Source organism: Mus musculus, chromosome 18 (assembly GCF_000001635.26).
Source record: "Mus musculus strain C57BL/6J chromosome 18, GRCm38.p6 C57BL/6J".
NCBI classification, from domain to species: domain Eukaryota; kingdom Metazoa; phylum Chordata; class Mammalia; order Rodentia; family Muridae; genus Mus; species Mus musculus.
In genome coordinates this window covers 56,029,135-56,040,020 of record NC_000084.6, presented here as the reverse complement: position 1 = coordinate 56,040,020, position 10,886 = coordinate 56,029,135, and the positions used below count along the sequence as shown (strand labels likewise).

The following is a 10,886-nucleotide window of genomic DNA, read 5'->3' as shown; positions in this document are numbered from 1 at the left end:
GATAAAAACTGTTGGAATGGACATAGAGTTCCTGATGGACCATTTTAGCTCTCTCATTAAGAAGTGCATCAACTTTTTTTTTATTGAGCAGGAATCATGTCTCGGTGAATAGGAAAGGTTAGAATATTGATTCCATGTCTTTCACTATATCAAGGTCAAATACATGGCTTTGAATTATACATGCAACATTCCTTCAATGTTGTTAAGGACTGTGAGTGTTGCAGATGACATTTTGAATCCTTACTTTTGAGCTGGAGTTTGTATATTGGTAAAGTTGTAGAACTGATTCTAAACACTCTACATCTAGTATAAATATGCATTTGGATTAAAAATGTCTCAGGCTATCTTCAGGATACCTTCTGGATGATCTGAAACGACACATGCTACACATCAGAGACTTCATTTAGAAGGCAGCAAAAAATGGGTTTCGGAAACTGCTTCTAGTCCAAATTTGGGGAAAGATTTGGGGGAAGGCAGATGGAGACTTAGAACATGGAGACAGAATAACGGAAAGGGGAAGACGCTAAGAAACACTGAGAAGTAAGTAGGGACGTGTGTAGACCCCCAAGACACATCGATTTAGCAAAGTTGCTACCACCCACAGCGTTGCAGTGAGGCACAAAGGCAAAGCCCAGTGTGCCCTGCGGGGTCTATCTGTGTGCTCAATACTTTCCCAGTATTGTAAGCCTCAGAGGAAAAGAGTAAGCTTCCACATCTTGGGGTCCAAGTGGTTTCTCTGTGGCTGGCTCCAAGCCTGCCCTGAATGAAATCTGCTGATGTTTCAGAGAGGAGAATCAATCTGTAAAACATTAAGTCTGGGTTTGCAGACTGCTTTCTTTCTTCAAGCAGGAGCAGGAAAGCTAGGAAGGGTATGAATGTAAATTTTCAACTGGATTAAAATCTTCGAGAGTTACTAACATACAATAAAATAAAAAGCAATCATTTGTGTTACATGAACCCTTGCTGGTTTCCTTTTTTAAAAAAAATGTTTTTGAAGGGTGTGACAGAATGATACCCAGTTTCTGATGATCAGAAAGGGTGACCTCACCGTCTGCAGAGCTTTTCTGCTCTCTTTGCGAGTGCCTGGAGAGTGTTTATTCAAATGCTAGTTAATTGAATTGTAGTATGGACCAATGCAATCAGATTTATCTCAGTCCCTTCTGTTCCTAATTTAGACTTCATGCAACACTTTCTGATTGCAAACCCTGTGGAAGGAAAAATCAGAGGGTGATGGGAGAAGGGAATGGAGATTGAGCTGAGCTTCATCAACCAGGAAATAGAGCAAGAGCAGAGTAGCGACATACAGCCATGTGCTGTTCCCAAGCATAACAGTGTCGTTATGTTGTCTGCTTTATTAATGTGTTCAAACAATATTTTCTGTCTTCCTCTTCTCTCCAAGGCTCAAAGGTTCTCCAAAGCCTGAGAGAAAGCTCAAAATACCACATTGTTGGGAAAGAGCTGACTCTGGCTTTCTTCAGGGAATTTAGAGACCCAGTGATTTGGAGAAAATTACATGGCTGGTGATTGGCTGTGCCTCTGTTTTTATAAGTGATTAAAAAGAAAACCACTTCAATAATCCTCAGACCTTTGCTCTCTGACTGGGAGCTCTTCCAACTAGGCCTGGTTGGTGGAGCCCTTGGGAGGAGGAACACACATGAACTGTGGGCCAAAAAAAAAAAAAAAAATTAGAAAAAGCAACAACGACATTGGAATGAGAGACATCAATGTGGGCCAGAATTCAAGGGCAATGACTTTGGTTTTTCCAAGTAGTTAGAGCCTCATATTCAAGACACCCTTTCAGTTTGTACATCACGAATGCTCAGCTTTCAGGGATCTCCAGCAAACCGTGGTAGCCTTCATGGTATGTACACTTGCTGTGAAAATGAAGACAGTCTGGCTCTGCCATATTGCTAGAGAGCACAGCAATGGCGGTAAACGTGAGGTGAGCACAGCATCACAGGAGTTACAGAGCAGCGAGGCTGAGTGGTTGGGAAGTGAGGATATGGTTCCATTCAGAGTGAGCGCCCATACATTAATTTTAAATAAGTGCATATTATAGCTCTTACACAGAAGTATATATATTTTTAAATTAAAAAAATTTAAATTCATATAGTTTCCTCACATTAATTTGTAGTAATTTTCAATGAAGTAACAAAAAACGGGTTCTTAAAGTCAAAATCAATGGTCTGCAAGTGGGAGAGACTGCCTCACTTGGATGCCTGTGGTAGAGGACTTGTTCCTCTAGGTCTTTGCCAGACTTCCTAGCTTATGATCTCAAGGACATAGACAGCTTTCTTGATCCTCTTCTGTTGGAAGTCTTTCTTTACCCAGAATGATTTTCCCTCCAGGCAACTAACTGTCCATTGCCAACAGTTCCTCAGAGTGCTGTGTGGCCTAGAGATCATCTATCCCACTGATGTCAGGATATTTGTCTGGCTTGCTCTTGTGCAGGTAACCACCAATGCTGTGAGTTCATGAGTACAACTGGTATGTCATGTCAAAAATGACAAAATTTCACAGGACTCCTCCCATCCCCTGGTTCTTATGTTCTTTCGACCTCTTCTGCAGTTCCTTGAGCATTGGTGGCATTGGGATTCGTAAAGATGCTCTGTTTAGGGCTAGGCACTCAGTCTTTTATTCTCTATGCTATGGCCAATAGCACATCACTTCATTAACTGCCCTGTACGGCAAAAAGGAAGCTTCTTCACAAAGATTGAGAGGATCCCAGATCTATGGTTATTTGCACAACTATTTCAAAGGAAATTTGACAGGATTCTCACTTGAGAATCTATGTAAAAAATTTATTAGATATTTTCTTTATTTACATTTCAAATGTTATTCCCTTTCCTGATTTCTCCTCCAAAAACCTTTTGTTCCCTCCCCCATCCCCCTGTTCACCAACCCAACCACTCCCACTTCCTGGCCCTGGCAGTCCCCTATACTGGGGCATAGAACCTTCACAGAACCAAGGGCCTCTTCTCCCATTGATGACCGACTAGGCCATCCTCTCTGCTATATATGCAGCTAGAGCCATGAGTCACACCATGTGTTTTCCATGGTTGGTGGTTTAGTCCCAGGGAGCTCTGGGGGTACTGGTTAGTTCATATTGTTCTCTAGCTCCTTCATTGGGAACCCTGTGCTCTGTCCAATGGATGGCTGTGAGCATCCACTTCTGTGTTTGTCAGACACTGGCAGAACCTCTCAGGAGACAGCTATATCAGGCTCCTGTCAGCAAGCTCTTGTTGGCATCCACAATAGTGTCTGGGTTTAGTGGTTATTTATGGGATGGATCCCCAAATGGGGCAGTCTCTGGATGGTCATTTCTTCAGTCTCTGCTCCAAACTTTGTCTCTGTAACTCCTTCCACGGATATTTTGTTCTCCCTTCTAAGAAGGATCAAAGTATACACACTTTGGTCTTCCTTCTTCTTGAATTTCATGTGTTTTGCAAATTGTATCTTGGGTATTCTGAGCTTCTGGTGTAAAATATTTTAATATAATGCCTGCAACATAGAGAGTATTTAATAAAATTATGGTTACTTTTAGGACAAAATAATTGCCTTATGAGTTTTTGTAGGGTTTTCTTTTCTTTTCTTTTTTGAAGAGAAGGAGAACTTTACCTGGGGGCTGGAAGATTGCTCAGTGTTTGAGAGTACTGGCTGCTCTTTCAGAGGATCAGGTTTCAATTCCCAGTCCCCACATATCAGTTCACAACTGTCTGTAACTCCATCACTAGGGGATCTGTGCCCTCATACAGACATATGTGCAGACAAAACACCAATGTGCTTACAATAAAAATAAATAATTTGAGGGGGGGAAGCTAGTACTTTTGAAATGGGATGATTTTTTTGAACATTTCCTCTACACCCTATTTTACTTTATAGAGAGATAATAAAATTACTGAGTCTTTTTATAAACTCAATGGGAAGACTGTTTCCTTTAGGATATTGTAGCATGTTTTTCTTTCTATAAACCATTAAAGTTCCAGACAGTTGTTCACCCTAGAATCCTACTGGTTTTATTATGCTTGAGAACTAGAATTTGTTATTTTGTTTATGGCCATATAGATGCAAACAACCAGAAACAGGATCACTTAAGGTGCTCTGTGTGTATAGATTCAGTTCATTTAATAATGATGTCTTAGGGTGCCTTAAAGATACAGTGCACTGCTATTTGGTTTTCATTGACAATCCAACAGTAATTACACGAATTCTTTTCCTAAGACTTGTTACTTTGTTTTATGCTGTTAGCTACTTAATCCAACATGTATTTATACAATGGTCAAAACATTAGAAATAATTAGTATAAATGTGTTTTATACTCCACAGAAACCACTTGAACTCTAAAAGATCTAAATATTTAACGAGCTTTCTGAAAAACCACAATTGCAGCTTTTTATAGAAAAGAAACTTTACCTCTGAAACCTGAAAAAAAAATACCCATTTACTGTATCAAGAAAGACTTTTTACATTTTTAACATACAATTTAATGAGAATTGTACCATTTTACTCTTACAACCCATAGCATGAGAAGAAAAACAGAAAAAGTCATGCCAGGAAAATATTTTTGAAGGGTAACACCCATTTACTTTTTAGGAACAGGTCCAAAGTATACAGAAGGCAGAAATCTTACTCAGACCGTTTTAGTTTATTGACTTTGCTGTGCCTTGGAAATCATAGCCTGGTTCTCCAGAGACACCCACTGGGATGTATTACATCATAAAGTACACCACGGATGGTAACCTGTGTTATTAAACTGTCAACATACATTATAATACAATTTGTCCTCAGTCCAAGGCAACTAAAAGGCACATTGTTGGCAGGAAGTTTAAAACCTAAGACTCTTTGGTGATCATCTAAAGCCTAAGGTACTTTGGAGGGAAAGGCTGTAATCGTCGCTCTGCTGCTCCCAAGTAGTGCTTATGAATTTCAGTGGTTTCATACAGCAAATACTCTGCTATTACAAGAAGGGTTTCAGAAGGATTACCCCTTTAAGGCCTTTTGCTAAGTATCCTGGAGATGTCTCGTTCCATAGCATATTAATAATAGTTTTGTGTAATATCAGGGAGAAACAAATCTGAAGAGCTGGAATTGAAATCATGTTTAATTTCCCCACAGATATTTAACATGATTTCTGACATTGTAGTATCTATGACAATATTACCTTCACAATGATGGGAAGTCAGTGCCAGTTTTTAAATCTAGCTTGATGGTAGGCAATTCCACAGGAGCTGGGACAAGGGTAGGTAATAACAGGATTTTTTCTGAAATACTTTGCTTTCGAAGTACCCAAGTGCCAGGCAGTGATGGTGGCATGAACCTTTATACCCAAGACTTGAGAAGCAGAGGCAGGTGGATCTCTGAGTTCAAGACCAGCCTGCCCTATAGAACTAGTTTTAGGTCAGTCAGGAATACACCAGGGAGAAACCCTGTCTCAAGCACAAACAAACAAAACAAGCAAAAGCAAACATTAAAGGAAGAAGAAGAGATAAAGCAGAGAAGTAACATCAAGTGAAGAATTAGCCAATGGAGGGAAAAGTTCCTGGCTAGAGCGGGTTTTCATCCTCATATATAACCTATGTGAGCTCATAGCAATTCTTAGATGCTTGCTCCCTGGAAGTTTTCAAAGTTGGAGTTTAAAAAGACATACATCAGTAGAACACGCTATTTGTTGTTGTTGTCTAAAATACTATTTTGGAGGTGAAGAGGTGAACCCTAAAACAGAGACAGACGTTCTGTAACTCGTGCCACGTCTGTCCAGGAGGGTGTAGGAGGACTGCCCAGCGCATGCGCACTCTCTCAGGCCACTTGGAAGCATCGGGTTACTTACAAAAGAGATGCCCCATCTCTGATGTCTGGCTGCCTAATAACAAGAACCTCTGTGTTATATGAAACTTGATTTCATAATTAAGCCGAAAGGAAAAACCTATCTGGGAGAGAGCAAGTGGTCCCTGTGTGGTTTGCTGCAAATTCTCCACTTTTGTGCACCCCTAACCTGGGTGCTGCATGAGAGCAGAGTGATCTCACTCAAATACAAATCTGGTGAAGTCTGTGTCCTCTCGTGGCTTTTCCTGTGCAGAGGGAAATGCGTAAAGTAGTTTATAAGTGTTGTGTAATGTGCCATCTGCCAGTGGATCTAATATCATTTCATTTTGAACCACGTATGCCTTACTTTCTATAATCTCACTGTAGCCTTGTTTCTAGTTTCAGTGACTAGTTCATTTCTGACATAAGCTTTAAGACATGAACTAAAACCACCAACCTAGGAAGTTCTTTCTCTACCAGAACAGTAGAGTCCCACAGCAGTGTGCGTACATCACGAGGACTTCCACTGCTCCACTTAATGTGTTTGTGCTAACATTTGTTGATCTGTCTCTTGAACCAAAACTATCAAAAAAGTGAAGGCGTTGGTTTTGGTGAGAAGGTTTTCTTTGCTTTCAAATATTATTTCCCCAACATGAAGCATTGTCTGGCTTACAGTTGCACCAGTTAAATGCTCTTTAAATAGTTGAGTTGTAAGCAGCTCATAAACTAAATTTAAGAATCTAGATGAGTCACCATTTTGAATTTTTCCTAATAGTATATAGGAAAGAACTGCTGATCTAGTGCATGCTAACTTCCCATATGTATATTGTGTAATGTCTTGGAATCTGGGCAAGGCAGAGTAACATGGAGGTTGATCTGGCGGGGGGAACCTGAAGGTTTCTGGTTTTGCTATCTTGGGATTTGGATATGGAATAGACCTCTTTGCTCAGGGGACACTTTTGAATGTTATTTCATAGAGCAAAGCCTCCTTGATCAGAGAGAGCCTTCTGGGTGATGTCAGAGTTATTTCCCAATATTAGCATCATCTATCTACAGGGCACTATTGGGAAAAGGGCCAATTACTACTCTGAAACTTGTCTCTAATTAGTGATGTTTATCTTCAGATATCTCTAGTCTTCTGGCTTGAAAACATATTATATGAAGTTGGAAAAGAAGAATGTGCCAGAGTGCCAGTTGCATGAGTGTCACAGTCCCATGGTCCATCGCACGTAAGTTACAGTGGTCAAGCTGATGCTTGTCACCTGGATAAATGACCCACGTACTAGGATTCCCTAAATTGCATCAACATGTATCTGGTCTATAAAAGCAATGTCATGAATGGCCCTTTTCTGTGTGTAATGCATTTTCTTTTGCCATGGTTTTCTGGAGTATCACAGACACAGGACCATGATTCTCTGAACGTGTCTTTAATTTGTATGTGTATGTTCCTATGGTCACCTATGCGTCTCACTTGGTCAGGGCCTGAGAAGTCAGATATGCAAATATTTATGGCATGAGGTTTCCCGAAGAGTAAGACTTCCTAAAAATGTCACTTCTCTGAGATGGCATTTCCCCTTCCCAGGTGTGTCTAGGTCCTGTCACACCAACCATCGATATAAACCCTCATAGGCCCTCAGATTGCAATGCTTATGTGTTTTAAAAATAAACTCCCATTTGAGTTCAGCTGTCTTATATCAGTCTACAATGATATCAGTCAAAATCATACACAGTTTTATTACTTACATACCAATATTGCCTTATTTATTCAAGTAATATGAAAGTTTTTCATTTTACTTTTTCTTCCAATAAATACAATTTTAATGTATTTGTTAATTTTTTAATTTTCATATATGGGTGTATATGAAATATATATTTGTGTGTATATATTAAATATATGATATAAATATTGGGGCATATAAACATATATATACACACACACACATATATAGCTATATTTATAGAATGTAAGTTAATAAAAAACAACATGAAATTCTATGCCACTATGGCTTAGAGCCCCAATCGATCCTTTTGGGGATTATGGGGATTATGGTGTGTGTCTTCCTTCTTTTCTTCAATGCTCACAGCTGACTTAGCTTCCAGTCTATTGTTAAGAGTTTTGGGTTTTTTTTGTTTTTGTTTTTGTTTTTGTTTTTGTTTTTGTTTTTTTTTTGCTATGAAATTTTACTTGTTACTCGTGAATGTGAGGACTACGTCTAAGCTATTCATTTTTATATTCAAAATAAATCACCCAATCATATGATTGAATGCATGTCCTTAGAAGGGACTAGACCCAGTCTCCTGTGTTAATGGCATCTCTCGTAGTACAGTTTTTGCAGATGTGGTAGATAGCTGTCTCCACAGGCTTTCTCTGTGGAGGCGAAAGCTGATTTTTATTCCCAGGTTATGTCACTCATTTGACAATGACTTTTATTTTGTCTTTAGGGTTACATTGGGTATGCAAGTTGTGATGAGTGGATATCAGTAAGCTTACTTACAATTATATTGCCCTTGTTAGGACTTGATTTTTAAAAATTATTGATCAATGATTTTATTTATCTTCATCTCCAATGTTGCTCTCCCTCTTGGTCCCCCCTCACAGGTCTTTCCCCCATCCCCTTCTCCTTTGCTCTGAGAGGGTATCCACCCTCCGCCGGGCATCAAGTCTCTTCAGGATTAGACACATCCTCTTCCACTAAGGCAAGGCATGGCAGTCCATGTGTCAGGGACCTCAGACCTGCTCTGTATGCTCTTTGGTCGGTGGCTCAGTCTCTGGGAGCTCCCAGAGGTCCAGGTTAGTTGACACTGTTGGTCTTCCTATGGGGTTGCCATCCCCTTCAGGTCCTTCAATCCTCCCCCTAACTCTTCTGATTGAGGTCCCCAACCTCAATCCAATAACTTGATTTATTTTGAAGATAGGCTGAGTTTCAACATGAGTCCATTTTCATATCTGCCTTTAGACCATTTAAGAATTAGTGAAGTATATGAATTGATTTTTATTTCTCTTTAGGTATTAGGGATTTCATGAAATAGTTCTACTTAGAAACTAAGAAAAATTTTAACAATAACATTGAGGTGGGAACCGGACTTATTGGAAATTAGGCACACCATCTGTGAAGTAGAGAACACGCTGGAAAGTACAGTCTGGAGGATGACATGAGGGCCAGGCCTAGATCACCATGTTTGAGAAATACCTGTACATTATTATTATTTAATGCCATGCTTCCTATTAATAATTATATTGTATTTATATGGTTGAGCACTCTATGTTTGCCTGCAATCCCTAATAAATTAGTCTAGATATAGTATTACAGAGGACACGTTAAAAAGGAAAACTTAGTGCTTGGTTGAAGATGCTATTCTTTTGGACCTTGCTTGGGCAAAGTAAATGTAATAACTTTGAATTGGGGACTTATGGGACTCTAGAGAGCAACCCAGCTTATTCTTTTAGCATCAGGATACTGATGTAAAGTGATTTGGGCTTGTTTATAGTGTTGCAATAGGTTCAACTATTCTGGATATTTATAAGTAGTCAGGTAGGTTCAGAATTCTAGACAACAGAAAGTCTTTGTTCCTTCTGATCATCATCAGCTTATTACTGGGAAACAATCTGAGTTTCTTTACTAGATGCTCTCTATACCATTTGAAGTAAAATATATTATTAATAACTGTCAAAATAGATAATGAGAAATATGTAACTCAATGACCAACATGATCTAGGGAGGAAGTGGATGAGTCAAGACTTGAACTCAGGACCCTGGATTCAGGATTTAAACTTATTCCACTGAGAGTTTCTTTCTTACACTAGATTGGGAAAGATTAATAGTTCGAATAGCTCTTGACACTGCTAAATGTCTTCATCTTAAAAATGTATTTCGAGATATCCTCAGTCTGTTTTATTGCTTAGAAATTGAAAATAGAACAAAGTATTTGACAAGGTCATGGGCAGTGTATTCACTCAAAGTACTTGTTAGCATGTAAAATTTGAGGTCCAGAATACAGATTACATGTTAATCTTCACTATAATTGATTATAAAAGGACATTAGCCCAAGTTGAAATGAAAATGAATGTGTGCCTCATTATCTCTAATTTGTAATGCTTATAGATTATTTACTAAAACACAGCTAAAATGCTAGCAATACACTTCAATGTAGCTTTAAATCTTCAAATGTGTAAAGAGATAAAATATCCCTTGAGTTAGGTAATTGAATATAATTTTTTTCTTTTTTACTTTTAGATTGATTGATTATTTATTTATTTATTTATTTATTTATTTTGGAGATATAGCTTAGCAGTTAGGAGCACTGGTTGTTCTTTCAGAGAACTTGGATCTGATTCCTATCATTCACAGGGCAGCTCACAGCTGTCTGTAACTCAAGTTCCAGGGAACCTGAAGCCCTCATCCACGCAGGGAAAACACCGATGAATATAATCCTTTTCAAAGATGTACTATAACCGAGAGTTCCAAGTGCCTCTGAGGTTGGGTTTGCTGTAAAGTGTGCTACCAGGAACGTAAGCAAAGAAATCAATTGTCATCATCAATGCAGAACTTCATGAGAAGGGCATGCTCTTAGTGAACCATTGCCGCAACACTGATAGAGTCAGAGAAGTCAGTTCCATTCCCTGCACTGTGTAGTTTCCCTTCATGTAACCAAGCAATCCAGTACCCAGGCATGGAAATTGTATTGATTCAGAGTCTTTGCATGGTAAGCTTTAAAAGGGCGGCATCTTCCAGAGGTCAAAAGTGACATGGGTATAAAAAGGAATTTTCATTTTCAATTTTCAAAACTGCATCTTGACTTGGGAGAGCTTGAAAAAAGGATGTCATAACCTACTTGTCTGCTTCAGGGAAACAGCCAATGAAAACTATGAACAGGTAACGATGTTTGCATTGTCAGTGTCTACCGTGTGAAATACCTTTCTAAAAACTTCATTTGCATGTTCAAACTTCCAATTCCTTGTTTTAATGGCACATGTTTGTCATTAAAACTGAGTTTTCAGTATTCGATTGCAAATGAAAAGCATTCATGTTTGAAAAGAACACTGAGTTTTTTTGAACCTATGACATAAATTGCAAAGAAGGAGG

At 38.9% G+C, this 10,886-nt stretch overlaps 1 long non-coding RNA gene across 1 annotated transcript; it reads left to right on the top strand.

The window, feature by feature from the left end:
• The first annotated feature begins 6,934 nt into the window (after window positions 1-6,934).
• Gm41736 lies at window positions 6,935-8,593 on the top strand. The gene is made up of 2 exons (XR_877443.1): window positions 6,935-7,031; window positions 8,402-8,593. It is a non-coding gene; the product is annotated as a predicted gene, 41736 (long non-coding RNA).
• The last annotated feature ends 2,293 nt before the right edge of the window (window positions 8,594-10,886 follow it).